The sequence below is a fragment of the Lycorma delicatula genome, chromosome 1, assembly GCF_047948215.1.
Source record: "Lycorma delicatula isolate Av1 chromosome 1, ASM4794821v1, whole genome shotgun sequence".
In the NCBI taxonomy this organism is placed as follows: Eukaryota; Metazoa; Arthropoda; class Insecta; order Hemiptera; family Fulgoridae; genus Lycorma; species Lycorma delicatula.
In genome coordinates this window covers 132,835,785-132,845,477 of record NC_134455.1, presented here as the reverse complement: position 1 = coordinate 132,845,477, position 9,693 = coordinate 132,835,785, and the positions used below count along the sequence as shown (strand labels likewise).

Sequence of the window (9,693 nt, the reverse complement as noted above, 5' to 3'; positions counted from 1 at the left end):
GGGAATAAAAATAAAATGATTTCATCAACAAAGAAAGTGTTTCTTAAGGTACCTGCTCGCAATAAGGCCTATAAAGAAAAACTTCCAAATGTGCCTTTACCTCCCGAACCAGTCGTAACTCGATGGGGAACGTGGATTGAAGCTGTATTGTTTTACAATGAACATTTCAAGGCCATCAAATGTGTAGCAAACGAATTTGATAGTGCACAAGCTATGGCAGTTTGTTAGTGAAGGAAACATTTAACGATTTTAGTATAAAAAAAAAAAAAAAACATAGCACTAATTTTTCCCACATACCTGCGAGTATTAAAAAGCTTGAAACTCAAGGTTTGGCGTTGACTGAATCTATTCAGTTAATGAATAAAATCCACCAAATGAACTCCACATTGTCAGAGGTATTCCCATGTAAACTTAAAGAAAAATTTGAAAACATTTTGAACTATAACCCAGGCTTTGAACCTTAATGTAAAATTGATAGTTTTATTAATGGGACAGGTGAACTTTTGCCAGAAACAATAACTGATAACATAGCATCCAAATTCAAATACTGCCCAGTTATGATTGTTTACGTTTAAAAAGTAACAAAATGTTAAATAATTGTTATTTATCGATCTGTTAATCCACTATTAATTGTACGCTGATTTTGAAATAAAAAACTTAAAAATTACTATTTTTTTATTATTTAAAGTTCCATATTTTGACACTTTTCATGCATATTTTAAGCATTCTTCATACATATTTCAAGCGTTTTATGTTGCATATAATCCGGAATCTACATATCTACCTCTGAAGTAATACCTGTTGGTGATTCCTGGAGGATAAAAAAGGAAAAATAAGTTGTGAATAATTAATTCAATTGCTGTTTCTAGGAAACCACATTTTTCAATCTTCCCACTTCTTGTATCTTTTTTAAAAAAACTATAAATGACAGAAATTCGAAATTTTTATTAGGTATTCATCTGGTAAAAATATAATCTACCTAATATAAATATAAACATTGACTATGTGGAAATTGCGAAGAGGCAGGGAAGCCGAGGTATTTGGGATGCGGTTTCGAGCCGGGCCAGTACCGGAGCGGAACGGTGATAACAATGCACCGGTTCAAAATTTCGAACAGTTGTCCATCTTCCGGCTTCGGAGGAGGCTTTACAGCCTCGTGATGGAAGCATGGCAGCAAGAATGGTACGCCACGACTGAGGTAAGGTCCTTGTATAGATTTATACAGGATCTGGGGGCATTGTATACCTCTCCTTCGTTTTTAAGGGCAACGGGAGCCCGAGTGCTCTCCAACCATGTAAATTTAAACCAATATTTGTTTCGGTTCCGCCTGGCAGCTAATGACCTGTGCGGCTACGGGGAAGTCCAGTACAATAAGCATATGATGTTTGACTGCCCTGTTCTTGGGGGGGGGGGGGGTGGCAGAGACCTGGCCACCCTGGAACTTAGAGGTCAAGAGGAAAATTGGCCGCTCATAAACGGCGAGTCAGTGTGGCGAGAACCGCATTGTCGGACCGTGTGGGAGTTCCTCGATGAGGTTGCGTTGTTCAACCGACATCGGTAGATTAATCAAGGGTAAAGTATAATGACTCCTACCGTGCTGATGTGGGAAGCTAATCCTGAGATATTATCGTATATTATCGTCTCGGCCTTTCACCCAGAGGTCCCGGGTTCGAATCCCGGTCAGGCATGGCATTTTCACACACGCTCGGAGGTTAAAAAAAAAAAAAAAAAAAAAAAAAAAAAAAAAAAAAAAAAAAAATCCGGAGATAATGGCTGGCCATCAGCCAGATAAAGTTCCAAGCGCTTTAAATGGTGGAAAATGTACTACCTGGCATTCAGCGACCGAGGCGTGACAGGAAATTACTAACTTTTTAATATAATAACAAGGGTTGCGCCACCCGATTTAGTTTTATTGTATGACAAGTGAGCGGTTGGGACACGTAAGCAGGTGGTGTATGGCACCTCGCTTACGCTGTTAGGTAAGCTCACTAGGAGCTATTAGATTATTGGTCGCTAAACTGATTTTGAGGTACGGTAGCCGTTTTTGGCAAGAGCATTTGGTCATATGCTCTAGGGCGACCGAATGGAATGGTGGCGGGAGAAATGCCAGTTAACCAACCAACCAGGTATTCACAATTATTATTTTATCATTATATAAACACATTTTTTGCACATAATTATATATTGATATATTTTATACAGGAAAAAATTGTTCAATTTTAGAAAATTTTCAGAAATGTAATTAAGACAGTGAGGTTTTATTAAAACTAATAATTCTACTTAGGTAGATAGAAAAAAATAAAACGAAAATAACAATAAAAAAACCATGATTCTATATCTTATAAGAGCTGAGAAAAAGGTACATGAACGAGGTTAAAATTAATATTATTTATGAGGTGAACACCCTCGTTGCTCATTCGACAATATCTCATATCTATATAAGGCTACTTAGTACAATTCTGAAGAATGACTTCATTTAAATAAATAAATAATCTTATAAGTGATTATAGTATAGTATGTTCTATGGTTGTATCAGTAAAGTGTCACAAAGATAACAACAATAACAAAATTGTCTCTTTACGTAATACACTTTTCAAACATTGTGCAAAGAATTAAAAAAACAATGGAATATTTCAATTGTAAATAATGATAACCCCTACTTATAACTAATTATGTTTTCAAAACTTTGTAATAAAATTTATCATGTTTATTTGTATTTAAAGTTAAATATTCAAACACTTATTTGATTCCTGCTAAGACAGTTCATTAAAGAGCGAGTTCTTTAAATTGGCATTTAAAAATTAAATGAATTATTAATTTATATGAGTTTTTAAAGCTGTGAATAAGGGTAAAGTATATATATATTATTATCATCATTTGATTATAAGATTGATTTTGTGTGTGTGTGTGTGTGTGTGTGGGCGCGCGCGTATGTGTGTAATAAAATATAAATTTTATACTAATACAAAGTAAAAATATGATTGACGATTTTAATTACAAGTAGATATATAACATTCTAACAATAATATTGCAGAATGGGACTTCAATTTTCTAGATGTTCATCCATCCGAACCCCTTACATCCGTATTAGGCAATTTTTAAAAAAATTAATACACTATTTGAAAAATCTAAAATAAAACTCAAAAAAGCTTTGCTTTAACAGGAAATGTATTTTTACGTTATTTGTTTTTATTGGGTTTTCTAATTGACTTTTTTGTAATTAATATAGTACAAAACGTAGTAAATTAATTTTTGAAAAAATGATAGAGATAAATTAATAGTTCGAGCATGAAGTATATTATAATGATGTTTTGGGTACACTTTTTCGTTTTCGCCTCCCACATTTTCGCAATTTTACACATAAAAATGACTTAATATAGAATATTTTATAATAATTGATGAATAAAACATTAAACAAAACACACTAACATTCTATTTTTTACCGGTCATTGTGAATATTTTAAAATATTTTATCTTTTCTTTCATCTTTTTCCTGTTTACCCTCCGGGAATTACCGTTCAGGTATTACTTCAGAGGATGACTGTAAATGAAGTATAATCTTGTACAGTCTCAGTTCGACCATTCCCGAGATGTGTAGTTAATAGAAACCCAACCACAAAAAAATACCAGTATCCACGATCTAGTATTCAAATCCGTTTAAAAGTAACTACCTTTACTAGGTCATGGACGCTGGAACTCTCAACATCAAAATCAGCTGATTTGGAAAGTCGCGTTCACCACTAGACCAACTCGGAGTGTTAAAATATTTTACCTATAAACATATTAGTCAATGTTAGCGAACGAAACGAGCGCAGTGTAAAGTCAAATGAAGCAATAACGGATTGGAAAATGTACCTGAGCGAAGTATGTGCTGATTATTTATTAAAAAACCCAAAAAAGGTAGGTGGTCAAAAAATGATGGTAGAAGTAGACGAGTCCTCATTTTCAAAAAGAAAGTTCAATAGAATTAGAATTCTTTTAAATCAGTGGGTATTTGGAGATATTTACAGAGAAATTATAAATATAATTTAATCAAACTTAACCTCGCTTCGCTTGCTAACTGTGACTATTAACATTAATGTTTCGATTATTTAAATAATAAATTCAGTAATTATTGCAATTATTTATAATTTAAATAATCAAAATGTTACTATTAAATAGTCAAGGTTGGCGAGCGAAGCGAGCGTAGGGTTAGGTTTGGTTAGATTATATTAATAATTTATATTTATAATTATAAGCAATAATGGTTATATTTTTAATATGTAAAATATGTTAATATAGAGAATGTTTATAATGACCGGTACAGAACAGCCTGTTAATGTGTTTTCTTTAACATTCTATTGGTTTATTTTTATTGAGTTACTATTAGACCCGGGAATGCTTCGTCTTTACTAGATTTGAGTATATATATATATTAAATGAACACAAATGAAAGTTAAAACATTAAGAAAATGAATATTAGGGAAGTTCGCAAAATTTAACCTATCACTTTATAAAAGTCAGACTGTAAATAAATCCAATTGTCAAAACAACAGCACTACCTATCGGAATTAATTCAAACCACATTCTAAACAGAATAGTCGGTGAAAAATAACTTTTTAACGAAAAGAGACATGGCTACAAAACCATCGCAATTAATACTGAACATTAAGAAACTAACAGAACAATACGGAACTTCACAAAATTTAATCTTTCACTTTATAAAAGTCAGAATGTAAATAAATCCAATTGGCAACGGAAGAAGAAGAGGGAGAAGAAGAAGGTGAAGAAGAAGGAAGACCCTCTACTCGTCCCAACATCACGGACTGGAGTCCGGAACGGAGCCCAGCAGAGATGCGTCCTGGAAGGCAGCTATAACAGAAGTGGATGAAGAACTTCTGCACAACCTTTCCTTTCTAAAACTTACTAGTTACATAAAAATAAACCAGCAATTGCGACTCCTCCGGAGTAGGGGTCCCATTGCTCCCTCCTTATAGTTAGTGCCCCGTTGTGGCGTATTCCTGCTAGCCTATTAAGCGTTAGCACCGAAAGGACTTCAGTGGACGGTCTGAAGGGGAATTGCGTCGGGAGGACAGGCTTCATAAGCCTAGCCTTCCGCGGTCGGCCCATAAAATGGGTTCGATAACGCTGGTTCAACAACGGATTGGAATGCAACTAAATCCGTCTTAAAATCACTAAAAAATAAACAAAACTTAAAAATTAGACCCGCTATTTAAAAATAACCCTTTTAAAAAACAAGCCCGATTAGAATGATCCAGCAGCAAGGGACTCTGTCCAGGTTCTGCGATAAAGTAGGGAGTAATAAACTCCCGCCAACTTTGCATTCCATTCCATTCCAATTGGCAAAACAACACTACCTATCGGATTTAATTCACTACTCTCTAAACACAGTAGTCGGTTCAAAATACCTGTACCTTTCTTTCTACTAATCAGATCGAGGATTTCAATAGCTTTAAACCTTCTCCAAACAACGCGGACCATTTTGCAAAAACCTGCGCGTAAATCAGTCCAGTAGTTTTTAATGTATACCGAACACACATAGAACATTGCCTTTTATATATATATAGAAGAAAGTTTTTTTTTTTTTTGAGGTGGAGGAACCCCATTTACGGGCGCCGAAGCAGTATCGGACTCGCTTACAGGTTCCGCAAGCTGTTACAGAAAATGCGTGTGTATTCCTGCGCACTACCGACTAGACCTCCACCCCTGGAGACCCCACCTCCTGGGAAACCGCTAATAAAGCATTTACCATAAATACAATTTTTCGAAATATCTCGACTTCAGCGCCACCTAGTGGGTCCAAAGTAATTAGAAACCTTCGTGGGCGCGCGCACACCAAAGTTTAATCGCAATCAGATGAATGGTATAGGAATTCATACGGGTTAAACAAACAAACATTTATTTATATATATATATATATATATATATATATATATATATATCATATAGATAGGGTTACTACAGTATTTTTCGAATGTGTTATTCATCAATTACTATAAAACATGTTTTATTAATTAATTTTTACGTGAAAAAATGCGAAAAAATTTATGGTCGTTAAACGAAAAACTACCATTATTTTGGATTTAAATACTAGATCGTGGATACCGGTATTTTTTGGTGGTTGGGTTTCAATTGACCACAAATCTCAGGAATGGTCGAACTGAGACTCTACAAGAATACACTTTATTTACACTCATACATATCATCCTCATTCATCCTCTGAAGTAATCCGTGACGGTAATTACCGGTGGCTAAACAGAAAAAAGAAAGTGGGTTATTTCTCCAGCCTGGTTATTGTTAATACCAATATTTCCTGTTATTTTAAATTATTTACCAGGTGAAAAACGTAACAGGTGGCAAACGTTTGCGGGGGGAGAAACGAAAAAGTATCGATTAGTGTGGCAACAAATTTTCCTGCTATTAGTTTCATACTCAAAATGTTAATTAAAATTGATTCACATGAGTTACAAAAGATATTCATCTCTTCAGCACACTTTCTAATATAGATTTGATGATTATTTATCAGAATGCCCTTTATTTGATCGATATTTTCATCGGTATTTGATATGTTAGGAAGTCATCTCTTGTCATCTTCAGCATGATATTGAAACCATTTATAGTACTCGTAAACCCTTGATGTCGATATACCCAAAATCCTTCTGTAATATTTTTAGTAATTCACAGTTCATTATTTCATTTTTTACTCAAAATTTAATTAAATCTTTTTTTTCTCTCATTTTTATATAAAATAAATCTAAATTGCTAACAGAATACGTTCTGTAATTACTTGGTTGCCAAATTTGAGATTCGTGTCTAATATGGCTGAAAATATTAATATACATAATAAATTGTATTCCTATCACGCGGGAAAAAGATGGACTGAAACGTAAAGACAGCGGACAAACTTAAAAATACTGGTTACTTTGTTATTACATTCCCTATATTGGTTTTGTCGTAAACATATAAAGAGAAATTATTGTTCATCAATGAGTCATCCAAGCAATCAACTTCACATTTCCAAAAAAAAAAAAATAATAAATAGAAACAGAAATAACTTTGTCATTTATAAATTTCAAATTGTCATTTAAATAAATGACAAAAATAATTAATAATTACACTGATAAACAAAAAAGAATTATTTTAATGTTTCTCTAAGTGTGATAACATTTATTGAATTGCTTTTTTGCGTACATTACATATCTGTAAATACAATGTTTCTATCATCCTTAGTTTTAAATAAATTACGCTTTAGAAAAAATTAAGGGAAAATATAATTAAAATTTGTAATTTTGCATGGCCATACCTGTGTGAATGATTTCGCTGATTCTTTTCTTTTATAAATAGCCTCAGGCACATCCCGAATTAATGTCCAACAGTAATCGGCTAGCATGTTAGTATTCCATTTCCCTTTATAGCGCCTTTCCATCACTGAAATTTCTTGGTGGAAACGTTCACCGTGTTCGTCACTTACGTCTCCGAGGTTGACAAAAAAAAATCCAGATGTGATTGGCGGAAATGTATTTTCAAAGACATATTATATCCCATAGCTTTATATGAACTAAGAAGTTGATTAACAATATCGTGGTAATTGTCGAATTTTTTGCAAACGTCTTCGAATGAAGCCCAAGCTACACTTTCTACATTATTTAACATCGAGTTAAATGCATCAACTTTGACCAGTTCTCTTATTTGAGGACCAACAAATTTTCCTTTTTTGATTTTTCCAACACTTAATTACGGAAATTTCTGCATGATGTACAAAAATCCGGGATCATCCTTCTTCATTGTTTTTACAACATTTTTCATCAATCCTAGCTTGATATGGTGAGGGGGTAAAATATTTTTTTGGGTTCAACTAGGGGCTCATGAATAATATTTTTCCCACTTCGAATTATGTTGTCTCGTTTCTTCCACTCTTTGGTAACATAATCTTTATTCCTAGCTCGGTTGTCCTATCACGCAGAAAACACATGTACTTAGTACAACCTAACTGCATGCACAACAAAATAGCATAACTTTCAAATCACAACATATGTTCCAGCTATGTTTTTTATAATTTATTTCTTCAAGAACGTCTTTCATCACATCGTATGTCTCTTTCAAATTAATACCATAAGCGATTGGTGTCGAAGGATAATTGTTACCGTTGTATAGTAGAATTCTTTTAAACTATACTTGAACGAATCTATGAAAAGGCGCCAGTTCTCAGGTTTATGAACTTGTCCTAAGTGCAACATAAGCTCATCAATATTTGTGCAATAAACCAAATTATTTTCATCAATAAAGTTGACTTTGTTGGGAAAGTTGTTTTTGTTGGGTTCGAAAGGCCGAAATTGTTGTATTCTTTTTAAGTAAATTTCAACCTTGCAATCTTGATTCTAACAGTTCAGCTTGATTTTTTGATAAATTTAAATCCCTAACCAAGTGATTTAATTCACCATGTGATATAAGATGTGGCTTATTGGAAGATAATTCAAAATCAAAATTATCATTGTTTTCTTCAGTACTGCCTTCATCGCTGCTTTTGAAACGTACATTCACAGGTGGCTCAGGAACTGGAATAATTTCACTGTGAGGTACAGGCCTGATTGCAGATTGGAATGAAGAATATTTTACAGTATTTTTACATTTTTTAGCAATTCCAGACACACTTGTTAAACAAAAGTAACAATCGGTTACATAATCCTTTGGTTCACGCCAAACCACAGGTAAATATGTCATAATATGTGATTATGATATGATTTAATTTTTTGTCTAGTATTATTTATTTATAGCTTACAAATAATGTTACCAAAGTAAAACAATAAAAAATTAGCTAACATAATACAATACAGGAGCTTAAAATGCTAACTATACATTGAAAAATGGAAAAATCCTTTAATTAAATGGTTTCAAAAGTGTTGGGTGATAGGAAAGATTCTGAGTTCATATTTGTTTTCAGCATCAAAAAACAGATTAAAATCATGTATCGCATGTTAGGATACAAAAATTATGTTTATCAGTTTTACCAATTAAAACCTGATGTTAAAAACCTGATAATCCTGATGTAATCAGTTGAAACCTGAGTATTAAATAAATTTAAAAAAAACTTTTTATTTAATATTTGTACAATTTAACGTTAAACCAACGGCCGTGCGCCCTGACACAGCCTAACCCGATTTTTTTAATTTATACTTCTTTGGATCCAGTAAATCCTCATTTAGACCGTTCAACAATTCCGGCAGAAATATCTCCAGACAATTCTTTTTATATCATGTATTGTACCTTTCAGGCTGGTTATACAGGATGTCGTTCTCAGGCCATATTTAGAATTATTCAACAATTTTAATATCTGAGGATCATAGAATTAATAGTTTTTTTTTTTTTGAGAGAGAGGTGGAAAGGCATTTACGCACGGAATGTCGGACTCCCACTGATGGTATTATACAATCACATCAGCAGACTACCGACTAAAACCAACCTCTTTTCTACCAGGACTCGACCCGGAACCGTTTAAGACATTACTTCCGGCCCTCCTATACTAGCCTAAGAAGGCCGCTACCTAATTTTCAGGGCTATCCAGGTCTCCCTTCTTGGTCCTGAGAATGTTGCCGACGAATCGGGTTGCACTCTCCCAGTTTCTCAGGTCACGGAACATCATCGCAACCACATTGTGCGGGCTCAGTGCTCCGAGATCCACCTCTAGTGTCCCTC

At 33.7% G+C, this 9,693-nt stretch overlaps 1 protein-coding gene across 1 annotated transcript in view; it reads left to right on the top strand.

Annotated features, from left to right (window-relative positions):
- Nucleotides 1-2,739: 2,739 nt before the first annotated feature.
- Nucleotides 2,740-9,693, top strand: part of LOC142318190 (putative cytochrome P450 6a17) — a 37,174-nt gene continuing 30,220 nt past the window's right edge. Inside the window, exon 1 of the mRNA XM_075354742.1 lies at nt 2,740-2,848. The gene's annotated coding sequence lies outside the window, so the exon portion shown is untranslated. The remainder of the gene's footprint in view (nt 2,849-9,693) is intronic.